Source organism: Pelodiscus sinensis, chromosome 2, assembly GCF_052426305.1.
Source record: "Pelodiscus sinensis isolate ZL-2025 chromosome 2, ASM5242630v1, whole genome shotgun sequence".
Lineage (NCBI taxonomy): Eukaryota > Metazoa > Chordata > Testudines > Trionychidae > Pelodiscus > Pelodiscus sinensis.
In genome coordinates, this window is record NC_143053.1 from 174,893,726 (window position 1) to 174,906,153 (window position 12,428).

Genomic DNA, 12,428 nt, shown 5'->3' on the forward strand with positions numbered 1-12,428 from the left:
GGAAACTGCAAATAAGAAAAAAAAAATTATATTTGTACTTCCTTATGCCTCTCAGGAGAGAAATGTTGTCAAACTAGAACAAACGAGGTTTATTTTATTACATGACAATATTATTTTAGCAAAAGCACTAAATAGGTGAAAATAGATGTTTTTGGATGATATGGACCATTAATAGTATCTACCAGACTCCTTATCTTTACGTAAAGAGATTCTGAAATGAGTTTCCTTTCATGTTGTAAAGATTCCCAAAGACACCTCTGTCCCAGATGACGATTTAACTCAGATTTGGACCACCAAGATTTGTTGTAATTTTGATTGTCATCTGAATCAGCAGGACAGATTTTTCTTAGGAGTAAAAGTAGCTGCACAGGGGGTTATAGTAGTAAAATTGCATTAGTTTAAATTCACACATTATCTTATACTGGTATAACTTTTCTAGTACAGACAAGCTTTTAACACACGCTTTTAACGTTGAGATAGGGCTTCTACAGAGTGGAGAAAATGCTGCTCAAAAAGGGTAAAGGGCCTGCTAATTAGGGGTGGAAGGCTACAGGGCAATTAGGAGCAGCAGGCAGAGAGCTGGCTGTCTACACTGGCCAACTGACTCTACTTCAAGCCTGCTGGAATCCTGCTGGAGGACTTTAAAGACTTCCCCAGTTAGAAGGTAGGGGAAAGAGTGAGAGAATGGAAAGAGAGGGAGAGAAGAGGAGAGGAGAGACGAGATGAGACAGAAGGGAAAGAGAACAAGAGTTTGAGATAAAGCTTTTGCAGATATAGAGCTAGAAACAGCAGGGGAGGGAGCCCCAGAAGGAGTGGCTGTGCTCTCTGCCCCAGAAACCAGCTGCAAGCCCCAGCCTCTGGCAAAAGGGGGAAAGCTGCTGCCCCAAATACTGGCCAGGGAAACAGGAACCTTTGCCACAACGTCAGATCCAATGCTTAATGAAATCAATGGAGTGTCCAATCTTTACTGTGTAAGGAGGAGTTAAAATACAGTCACAGAGCACCTGAAACAGTTTTTGTCAGAGAAACTGTCTGGCTAGGAACTCGAAGTATTGTACACTGGTTAGTGGAGTTTCAGGGTGCTACTGCTGTGAGTTATAACCATATTTTGTTCATACCGTTAATAAACTTGCTCACTGCTGTAAATAAGCGAGATTATGATACAATGTGCTGCATCAGCATAACTCATTGCTCCTCTCAACGATCCCATTTTTGGATTCCAAATGTCCCTTGCTGCTTTGAAGTAGGGGCAAAATATTTTCCTATGGTTAACAGTAGATGCCCTTTTGTGACACATTTAAATATTTGCTTTTTATTAACAAAACTTTGCCTACAAAGTTTGGAAAAAGCATCCTCTCTTGGTGTCTTCTAGATAATTTTTCCTTCTCATAAATCCTAAATTAAATTCTTCTCATTTACTTCCTTCAAGAATTACCATCAAAATTATGAACATAAAGGATGTTGGCATTCTGTAATTGCTATGGCAACACAAACCACAACCTCTAATAGCAAACTTAGGGCATAATTTGCACAAAAGTCTGCTATTTGTCTCATGACACAAGGTATACTATTTTTGAGTTTCATACAATCAAAAGCTGTAGATGCCCTATAAAAATGTTCAATGCCTGACAAAGGCAAAAGAAAAAAATGTGGGAAGTTGTTAGAATTCTTCCTTAATACAGCTTGCCAACTTTTCCTTCCAAAAGAACTTGATGCCCTGCCAACAGAAATTTACCTTTGTAGTAAACTCCCCAATAGCTTATGTTACTGAGATTGAAATGAACACATGCCCTGCCAATGTAAAAATACGGAACTGTGGAAGTTGCTGCAGCGTGTTAGTTTGAAATGTTTGTAACTTTCTGTGTTTTGAGTAACCATGGAACATAAGCTGTTGCTGAAAGATGAGTTTAGTCGTGCCATAAAACCATTTTTCTGTGCATCTGAAGGAGTCTATGGAGTAGACTTTTATCCATAGGTAAGCTCTTCACTTCTCTTTCTGTCTTGAGCCTTAGTCAGAAGATCTCCAAGCTGCAAACAGTGTGGCTACGTCTACACTGGCACCCTTTTCCGGAAATGCTTAAAACGGAACAGTTTTCCGTAATAAGTATTTTGGAAAAAGCGCGTCTACATTGGTGTCTACAAGCACTTTTTCCGGAAAAGCATCCGTGCCAATGTAGTCGCGCTTTTCCGCAAAAAAGCCCTGATCGTCATTTTTGCGATCGGGGCTTTTTTGCGGAAAAGAAATCTGAGCTGTCTACACTGGCCCTTTTCCAGAAAAGTTTTCCGGAAAAGGACTTTTGCCCGAACAGGAGCAGCATAGTTTTTCCGGAAAAGCACTGATGATTTTACAGTAGATCGTCAGTGCTTTTCTGGAAATTCAAGGGGCCAGTGTAGACAGCTGGCAAGTTATTCTGGAAAAGCGGCTGATTTTTCCGGAATAAGTGGCCAGTGTAGACACAGCCTGTGATTTTAAGGGGATATATAGAAAGAAGACCTATACATTCTCAAACTAAGAGGCCATAAAAGCAGTGTGATGGTCTAGTAGGTACACTTCCAAATCTAAAAAAATGTGTTTATTCTCAACCCTAAAAACATTTAATCTGATAATTGAGCTGGATTACACTTTTGGGGTAATAATGCCCTTTAGAAATCAGTCAGAAAAAGCTTATGACAACAAAACAAAAACAAAAAGGAATTCCTAAGCCACCAGAGGCGCTAATTGGCGCTGTTTTCACAAAGATGGACTTACATATGTGCAATAAATAATACATTTGGCAGATTTAAATGTTATTTCTGATACTTGAAAGAGGCTTGGATATTGTAGCAACATAGAATATGGCTGGGTATTAAGAGAAATTAAGAGGATATTCCATTTTGCAGTTCTATACCTCTTAATTTTGAGCAACAGAAAGTTGAGAATACCATGTTAGAATGTGAACAGCATTATTAAACAGTCATTTGGATCCACAGCAGTTGCCCAAGATGTGAAAATGTTGGTGGACTTGCATGTCTGAGAGGGAGCAAGGGTTTGACATGACCCTGGGATCTGTTACCTTCAGTTCACAAAGTAAATTAGGAGAAATGTCACAATCAAAACACAAATTAAAGCTGCTCAAATCAAACAACACAAAAACTCAGTCAGTGGACCAGATTGTCCACTGCTAGATATTGGAATAGGTATCACCATTGCCTTGAGTGGAGATACACCAATGTATATCTGTGGAGGAGCTGGAGATTAAAGAGGTCTCTGCTGAGCACTGATTTTGGAGTCTTCTGATTGAGACTCAAGAGAAAGAAGGAACAGAGAGTTTATCCCTGGATGAAAAGCTCTACACAGCTGATGCAAAGACAAATTGAGAGTTGTGTCTTTTAATATTGTACAAATAAATAAGTCTTCAGAGGAAAAAAGACAAATGGGGAAATATCTACTGGTTATTTATTAATGATGGTTGTGCTCTCTGCGGGTACGTCTGGACTACATGCCTCTAGTGACAGAGGCATGTAGATTAGACTACCCGGCATAGGAAAATGAAGTGGCGATTTAAATAATCGCTGCTTCATTTAAATTTAAATGGCTGCTGCGCTGAGCCGATCAGCTGTTTGTCGGCTCAGCGCGGTAGTCTGGACGCTCCACGGTCAACATCAAAGGCATTTGTCGACCTCCCAGGTAAACCTCATCCCAGGAGGCATACCTGGAAGGTCAATAAATGCCTTTGATGTCGACCGCGGAGCGTCCAGACTACTGCGCTGAGCCGACAAACAGCTGATCGGCTCAGCGCGGCAGCCATTTAAATTTAAATGAATCAGTGATTATTTAGATCTCTGCTTCATTTTCCTATGCCGGGTAGCCTAATCTACATGCCTCTGTCGCCAGAGGCATGTAGTCTAGATGTACCCTGATATGCTTATAATATCTGCCATTACAGACAAATGTTAATCCTTTGCCCAGAAACAGAGCTCCCAGACTTTTTTATTATTTTACCTGCTTTTTCTCTGTCTTGTAAATCTTCACTTGTAGATGAGCTGTAAATATAAGATGTGTATTTTTAACAGAAGGAATTATATCACCATAAAAGCATGATACTCCACTGCTCCTTCATTAAATAGATAGCAGGGGGATGTGGTATCATAGAAAAATATAGCACTAGGCATTCAATGCTGTTTATGTATGTTGGTAAGGAAAATGTTCCCTGTGTCCATTCTTACTAGTACACGCCACCTCCTCTGTTCCCCAAAACACAGAGACCTTAATTAAGCACTAAGGGTATGTCTACACTACAGCGCTATTTCAAATTAACTTAATTTGAAATAGTTAATTCGAAATAACGCATCTAGACACAAAGTCTAATTTGAAATAGAGTTTTGCTATTTCGAAATAGTGGGTCCACACTAATTGGATACTGGATCGCATTTAAGAGCTGCTGAAACTGGTTCCAGCAGGGCATCAGGTCAGTAATTGCTTCTTGTGGCTGCTGTCTAAGGCTGTCTGAGGCTCGTGCTTAAAGGGACCCCCCTGGACAGCCAGTTCTCAGCTTTCCCACTTGCTTGCCTATCTCGCTGAGGGACAACAAAGCGTTTTCTTCTCTGTCTCCTTTGGTCGCTCTCATTTGGGACACCACAGCACTCGGCACCATGGAGCCAGAGTTGCCCCTGGGCACTCTGGTGCTCATGTTGAATATGTTGCTGCAAGCCTGGCCGCAATTGCTGGAGGCTGCCTGGCACCATCTGCTGCAGGTTAGCCCCCGGGACTCCCCCCGAGGGCTGTGGAGGAGCAGCAGCAGCGCCCAGATGCCAGCGTGCCCCGCCACATCTGGCGTCTGGACACCAGCAGTGACTGATGGGACCACATCGTCCTGGAGCACTGGGAAGACCAACAGTGGACCCAGAACTTCAGGATGAAGAAGGACACCTTCCTCGAGCTCTGTGAGTGGCTTGCCCCTGCTCTGCGGTGATGGGACACACATGAGGCCCGCCATTCCCCTCCACAAGCGGGTGGCCATCACCCTCTGGAAGCTCTCCACGCCGGATAGCTACCGATCCATCAGCAACCAGTTCGGGGTGGGGAGTTCCGCCATCAGAGCGGTGCTCATGCAGGTACACCAGTCATCAGTCACTGGGCCAGGAGGGGGAGCTGCAAGGAGGAGATGGGTTGCCAGGGAAACGAGGGGGAAATTGGTGTAAGTGCCCTCCCCGGGAAGGTTCGGTCTGTCCCAGTCACGCTACAGACCACCAATGGTGGCCAGGATTGCAGCGGGGGTTGCTCCTGGGACTGGGGCATGAGGACAGTGGCAGGGAACGAACATTCCCAGACACCCAGGTGCCCCAGAACCCTTGGTTTTGTGTGTCTCTCTGCAGGTGTTCAAGGCCATCAACAGGGTGCTGCTCCATAGAGTCATCTGCCTCACTGACCTGGATGCCATCATCCAGGGGTTAGGCGCCCTGGGCTTCCCCAACTGAGTGGGGGGCAATTGACAAGACGCACATTCCCATCCGTGCCCTGGAACACAAAGCCTCCCTCTACATCATCCGCAAGGGGTACTTCTCCATGATCCTGCAGGCCGTGTCTGACCACTGGAGCCTGTCACAAACATCAATGTGGGCTGGTCCAGCAAGGCACACGATGCGTGGGTGTACCACAACTCTTCCGTGTGCCAGAGGCTGCATGCCGGGACTTTCTTCCCTGAGTGCCACATCAGGGTCAGGGACGTGGACATGCCAGTGTGCCTACTGGGGGATGGGGCCTACCCCCTACAGCCCTGGCTAATGAAGCCCTACACGGGACACCTGAACCCCTCCCAGCAGGCCTTCAATGCCAGGCTCAGCAGGGCCCACATTGTGGTCAAGGGGGCCTTTGGCCGACTGAAGGCCCGATTTAGATGCCTCCTCACCCACCTCGACCTCTCTGAGCACAATATTCCGCACATGATGGCAGCAAGCTGTGTGCTCCACAATTTATGTGAGAGGAAGAGGGAGGCTTTCCTGCCAGCCTGGATGGCAGAGGCTGACCAGCTGGCTGGCCAGTACGCACAGCCCCGCACGGCTGCCAGCTAGTTCGAACTATCTAGCCCGTGCCGCGTGTAGCCGCGCGGCACGGGGTTCGAACAAGCCGGCTTTTAAAAATGGCGGCACCGGCTTTATGCTAATGAAGCCCGGGAAATTTAAATCCCGGGCTTCATTAGCAAGTTCGGTATGCATACATTACCCCGCTAGTTCGAACTAGCAGGGTAGTGTAGACATACCCTAAGTGAGGCCACAGTAATGGCCCCATCCACTCTATACCAGAAGATGCTGTCATGAGAGAATGCTTCTTAGATCCTTTTATACTCCTCACCATGCTTCCAGATACTGTTCCTAAGGCTATGCCACTCCACCTCCGCCCTGATGCAATTTTGCCTATGAAGAGGCAGCATTTAGAGCTAGTTATTGAAACACCATATCTACAGTGCTATTGGCTATAATAGAGCAACATTCGGAAATTATGTCCTATGGGAAATTCCAATATTTGTTTTCATCACAGATTGGATAAAATGTTGAAAACTTATTTTTTTGTGATAGAACAAAATATTTTGAGACATGTTGATTTGAAAATATTGATACCATTTTGCTTTGCCATTTTCTATAGAAAGAAAACATTTCAATAGCCCCGAAACCAAAATGTGTAGTGGATTATCTCATGAGAGCTGTAATTATGGAATATGATGTACCTATTCTTTTCTATAAGCCAGACTTCCTCTGCAAGGAACAGCTCTCATGATCCACGTAAACCACGTGACTTTCACAATGCATCACACAGCTTGATCAGACAGTTATCCATATTGTATTAGTGGATGTATATGCCCCAACCCATGAGAGAAAATGGAAAAGAGCACTAAAACTCTTCATGAGGCAATGCACAATGACAAGAACTATAGTTTAAAGTTGAACTGATTCAAAACAAAACATGTGGAAGACACCCAAAAATCAAATATTTAAGTGTGATTTTTCTCCAGTGGAAAATTTCAATTTTTCTGCAGAACAGTTCAATTTTGTTTTGTTCATCATGAAATCATTCAATAGAAAATTCCAGATCAGCTCTACTGTTGAAATCGATAATTGCACAGGTATAATTTGATGATGCATCAAATACTTATTCGATAACATGACCAACACTTACAAGAATCCAGAATCCAGCCAGTGGCGAATATTTTCTTCTTTAGAATCTTCTAAAAATAACAATAAAAAAGAATTAGGACCACTGGTGACAGTTGCTAATTGGTTTGTAGCAATTTACCATGTGACTGAATTGCTGGATTTCCCAGTACCATTAATTCCAGAATTTGTAAAAGCTCTAAGAGGAAAGGCTGACAGTAATTTCATTAACCTGAATTCTTTCTATATGTAGGTCTGCTTAGCTAGGCAGTCCCTGGCATGATCTAAATGGCAAGATGGAGAAAAGGCTAGAGAAAGAAGGGAAACTGAGGCAAAGAGAAACAGCGCTCATACAAGAAGTCTGTGGCAGTCAGAAATGGAACTCAGATCTCTTCAATGTCAGTCCTATGGTTTAGCCAAAATGTTAAAGAAAGTCTCTAACAGAAAAATTCAAAATTATTTAATCATTAAAAATGCTAGAGTGAAAATCTGGTATGTATTTATGCTTTCTTGCTTCTTGTTGTTCAGATAAATCATGGGTTTAAAAGATGGTCTTGTGGTCACAACTGAGTCTTTCATTAATTAGGGGAGCAGAGCAAAAGTTCATTGGAAGAGTCATCTCTGGAACTTTGTGTGCTATCAGATGTTAGACATATTTCACCAAAATATAAATAAGAGAGATGGTCAGAAAAGTATAGCTGTTGGGCAAACTCAGCAAAAATTAAATGAATGCTTTTATTGTATGTCCATATACTCCATGTACAAGGCTCTTTGGTATTGAAAAGTGGTGTGACATTCTTGTTTATAACTTGCATCAGCAGAGTTATATTAGGAGATAATGAACTAATATTAATGCTTATTACCATATAATTGCTTCCACTGGAGTTTGCGTATGATCTACCATGGAATTATTGTAAAATGACACGATTATTTCAAGGTAGCCATGTGATGATAAGCCTGATCTTACTTCCAGTGGAGTCTGTGCCTTAGTAGTACTGTCATTTGTGCAGTCACTACCGTTCAAGTAAAAATGCCATTATCCTTTATCATAATAGGCTTTTAAGTATCCCAGGAATGCCATTCCCAGGTCTCACTGACCCAGCTGTGAATCAGGAGGAGGGTTATCCACTATAGTTGGAGTCAGAGAATCTTCATCCAGGTGAATCCATGATGCTTTGGCAGATAACAGAATATTCCTCTTGTTCATTTCAAAGCTCCTGCTGGTCCCATGACAGTAAGACTCTGAAGCCATCCCACAGTGCACGTTTGTGAGCTAAGAAAACAGATAAAAGAATATCACGTTTAATACATTTTACAAACCCTGGCTGTTGCACACTATCATCATCCTTTAGCTCAAGTGGCAGAGGTGTGCATTCCCGCAGGGAATGGTTTGAGGATTGATGCATTGGGTTGAAACTCAGGATACCTGGGGTCAATTCCAGGCTCTACCACTGACTTCCTACATGACCTTGGGCAAGTCATTCATGGCACATGAGTTTACATGACCTGTTCTACTCATTGAATTCTCTCCTGTCTCAGGTGACCCAAGTGCTTCTGAAAGAACTAGAGAGTGAAGTCCTCTATTTATGCGGAGAATAGTCCTAGTACAGACAGTGCCAGAGTGAGATTCCCCATGCTGTATTGCCAGTGCACTCCAACCTTTTCTTGGAGGGAGTCTAGTCCCTTCAAACTCCTTTTGCCCAGATGATAGTAGGCAATGGAGAAGGACCTAGTGTGCACATGGGAGGGAGGGAATGTAGAGAGGGAAGAAGAGAACAAAGGAAGCATTTCTCCCATGCACTCATCATACCTTCTGGGCAGTCTCAGCCCTGACACTCTACAGGGGAATAAATTAAATATTCCTCATAGCAAAAACATTTGTCTCTCCTTCTGAGTGACGATAATGTGAAGTAATGACACTGGAGCACAGAATGATCTCCCTTTCTCTTCTGGGAAACACAGCAGTGCCTGGACGTGTGAGGTCTTCTCTCTGTGAGCAGTTTTGGCCAACACATTGCAGGGAGACAAGAGTAAAGGAGAGAGCTATGCCTTTCTGTCCCTGCTTGCCTTCTTGTGGAGGAGGCAAGCAGGAGAAGGAGGTATGCAATGCCCTCTTACTCCTGAACCTACAGACCCAACCTCTGTAGAGACTCTGCCATTGTATAAGGAGGGGAGATCCAACTTCTCCTTACACTCATGTAAAGTTACGTTGCTTGCCTCACTACTGAGCTCACAGTGAAAATATGGGACTACAGGGACTACTGCCTAGAAAGAAGTGGAGTCCTATGCCTGTCACACACAAAAAATGCTGTGAAAGTGGGAAGTGGGTCACACAGAGGATGTACATATACAATGTGGAGAGGAGAGCTCGTTTTTCTCACCATTGCCTCTTCCTGCAGAACCAGAGGGTGAGATGCTGTGGCACAGATTGTCCAGAGATGAAGGCCAAACTTTCAGATATAGCTTTGCTCAGTGTGCTTATTTTCAGGATTTATGCCTGTGGGCCTGATTGTCCGTTGTCCTGAACCTAGTATTGATTGCCCTTTATAGCTGGGCAAAGGGATGCGATATACTACCAAAGCCAGTCTGGTATCCACTTTCCCCAATGTTAATGATTACACAAAGTTCAGGGCAACAGAGAATCAAGCCTGCTATCTGGAAATGCAAAGAGGTAATTCCCTTTAGCTTTAATTATTGTTAGCATCATTAATTTCTTTTTCATAGATAGTGGTAGAGCTTCTTTGGATTTCATATTAATTAATACATAATGAGTAATCTGATAAGGTACATCTTTTCAGACAAGAGTGTCCTCTTGATCATAGTTTGGGTGCCAGAGTCTCTCATCATCTGTGTTTTTTAATTTAACAGATCTCCAGAAGCAAATTTAGCTCTGAAAAGCTGTTGATGAAATGAAGGACTGGCTAGCTTCCATATTCTGTATATTTTTCCCATTAGATAACACATTGGGAACATCTTGGCGGTTCTATTCACAAGAAGGCAACAGGTAGAAGTTAAAGCCTTTTGTGAATGAGCTACGTACATGTTCGTAAATACAAAAAGTAAATAAATCTGAAATAACATATAGACAATTTATGGCAAGTTTTCAGGATGATCGGTCTTACTTCAAGTTGCTAGTGCTTAGTTACTCTATTTTCCTTGCCACGATTTAAAAATTATTATTTAACAGAAAGCAATTTACTCTTGATCTCCCTTCGTCACACAACATTCATTCTGGTGGGTGATTCGTATACATCAACAAACATTTAGCAGAATTAGATAAATACAAGCCAGGTATGAAATAGAAATTAGTTGACAGACAATAGACTGGAAAGATCTCCCAACAAAAAAATAGTGTTCCAGAAGGATCAGGCTCTGGAATGGGTATTATTTAATGTTTTTATTGACTGTACAGAGAAAGGATAGAATTTAATAATCATCCAATCAACCGATAACAGTCAAAAGGAGAGGTCTGCATAAAAAAACAAGCGGACAGAAACAAACTACAGCACTAGAGCAACACGGTGGCTTGCGCACAATGAAAATTAGTATTAATAAAATGTAATGCCAAGTTCCTAGGAAAGTGACATACATCACGCAGATACGGATTAGAAGATAGCAGCAAGTCACTGACATTCCAGTTCAGCTAAGAACTTAAGGCCAGGCTTAACTTTGAACACATTAGTAATTCAGCAAAGCACTTGAGCATGTTTTGGGGGGCCAGAATGATTTATGTAGGAACCCAGCAAACTAGCTATACTGTTACTCTCCAACACCACTGTGGGGAAAAAAAGCCAATGCTATTTTCAGACATATATGTCAGGATCACAACAAGTTCTGTATATCCTGGAATGTTGTAAGTGGAATGTTACATATAGTTTGAAACCGATCCCTTCCATGTAGAAAGAATTTTAAAAAGAGAAAAAACCCTACAAAGGCAGCCTTTCCTATTATGACTTTGAAAGTATTTGTAGAACAAAATCATGTCAATTATCCTGAGTCTTCTCTACTTTCATCATATTATTCCTTCAGGTGAATGGAGCACAATATATATAACCCAATAAAAAGAAGAAAGACTACAGGGGGATACACAACCTCAGAAGCAGAGGGAGAACACAACCATGGTAACTTTCCTCTATCAACACCTTGCCAGATCCAGGGAGGTAAACCCCAGCAGTGACCAGTCCCAGGCGGGCGCAGGGGATTTCTTACATCCTCTTTCCCCTTCCCCGGGTATCTGTGCAGAACTTGTAAAAATGTAGCCCTAGAGATGGGATTGCACTGAAATCTCAAATTTAGGTGTCCCTCCACCAAATTTGAAGAAGCGGGTTTCAGATTTAAATTCCTGAAAAATCAAAAGGGTGAAAATCTTGTGACAGCAGCCAATCTAGCAAAATTTCCACATTCTAGACAGCATAGGCCATGGAATTTAGGCACCTACAAGATTCAGGGGGAGCCAACTATGGAGCTCTGTGATTCCTAGTGGGGGGTCTAATTCTGTGATTTAGGCAGTGCACGTGGTAGTTAGATGTATACATCTTTTTCTGAATCTAGTCCTCTGTGTCCTGATTTCTCCATATATGCAAAACTATTTTACAGAGACATTGTGAGGCTAAATTAATTGTTTGATAAATGTATTGAAATCCCCATGTGAATGCTTCTGTAGAAGTGTAAAATATTATATACTTCGTGCTACAATAATAAGAAATAATTCCATATTATAAAACAGAAAACTTTAAAAAATACAGCAGATACTAAAATGGAAAAAATTCAAATAATGCCTTATATTTATCATGATATTGTAGATAAAAATCTTGGGTCAGGTCACAGTAAAGTGAATTGCAAAACTTCTATTGACTTCAGTAGGCCATGATTTCACTCTTGTTCTTATCAAAGTAGAGGTACAAGTGTAATCTAAGACAACTAATGCAGCTCTTTGTTAATCAATTTTATGTCAGAAGCTGAATCATATCATAATGATTTAACTTTTAATTGAGAAGACTGAGAACAGCAGCTAATAAGAACCCACGGCAGACACTCCCCTCCAAATCCATTTTAAGCACAATGCAAAACTATATAGAAAAAAAGGAGAGAAATAATTGACTTTTAAATGCCTTCAATATTGTTGTAAAAGGAAAAGCTTGAAAATTCAGCACATAGCTCATAATCCATGACACTTGCTGCAACTTGTTAAGTGCAACAAGTATTAAAGTTGCAGCAAGTATTAAAAAAGCAACAACCTAAAAAGTGTAGAATTCATTCCATTTGACCGGATTCCAATGCTGTCATTAATAACATTTCTT

The 12,428-nt window shown here is 42.0% G+C and overlaps 1 pseudogene; it reads left to right on the plus strand.

Moving 5' to 3' along the window:
- The first annotated feature begins 7,138 nt into the window (after positions 1-7,138).
- Positions 7,139-12,428, plus strand: part of LOC149525377 (uncharacterized) — a 67,771-nt pseudogene continuing 62,481 nt past the window's right edge.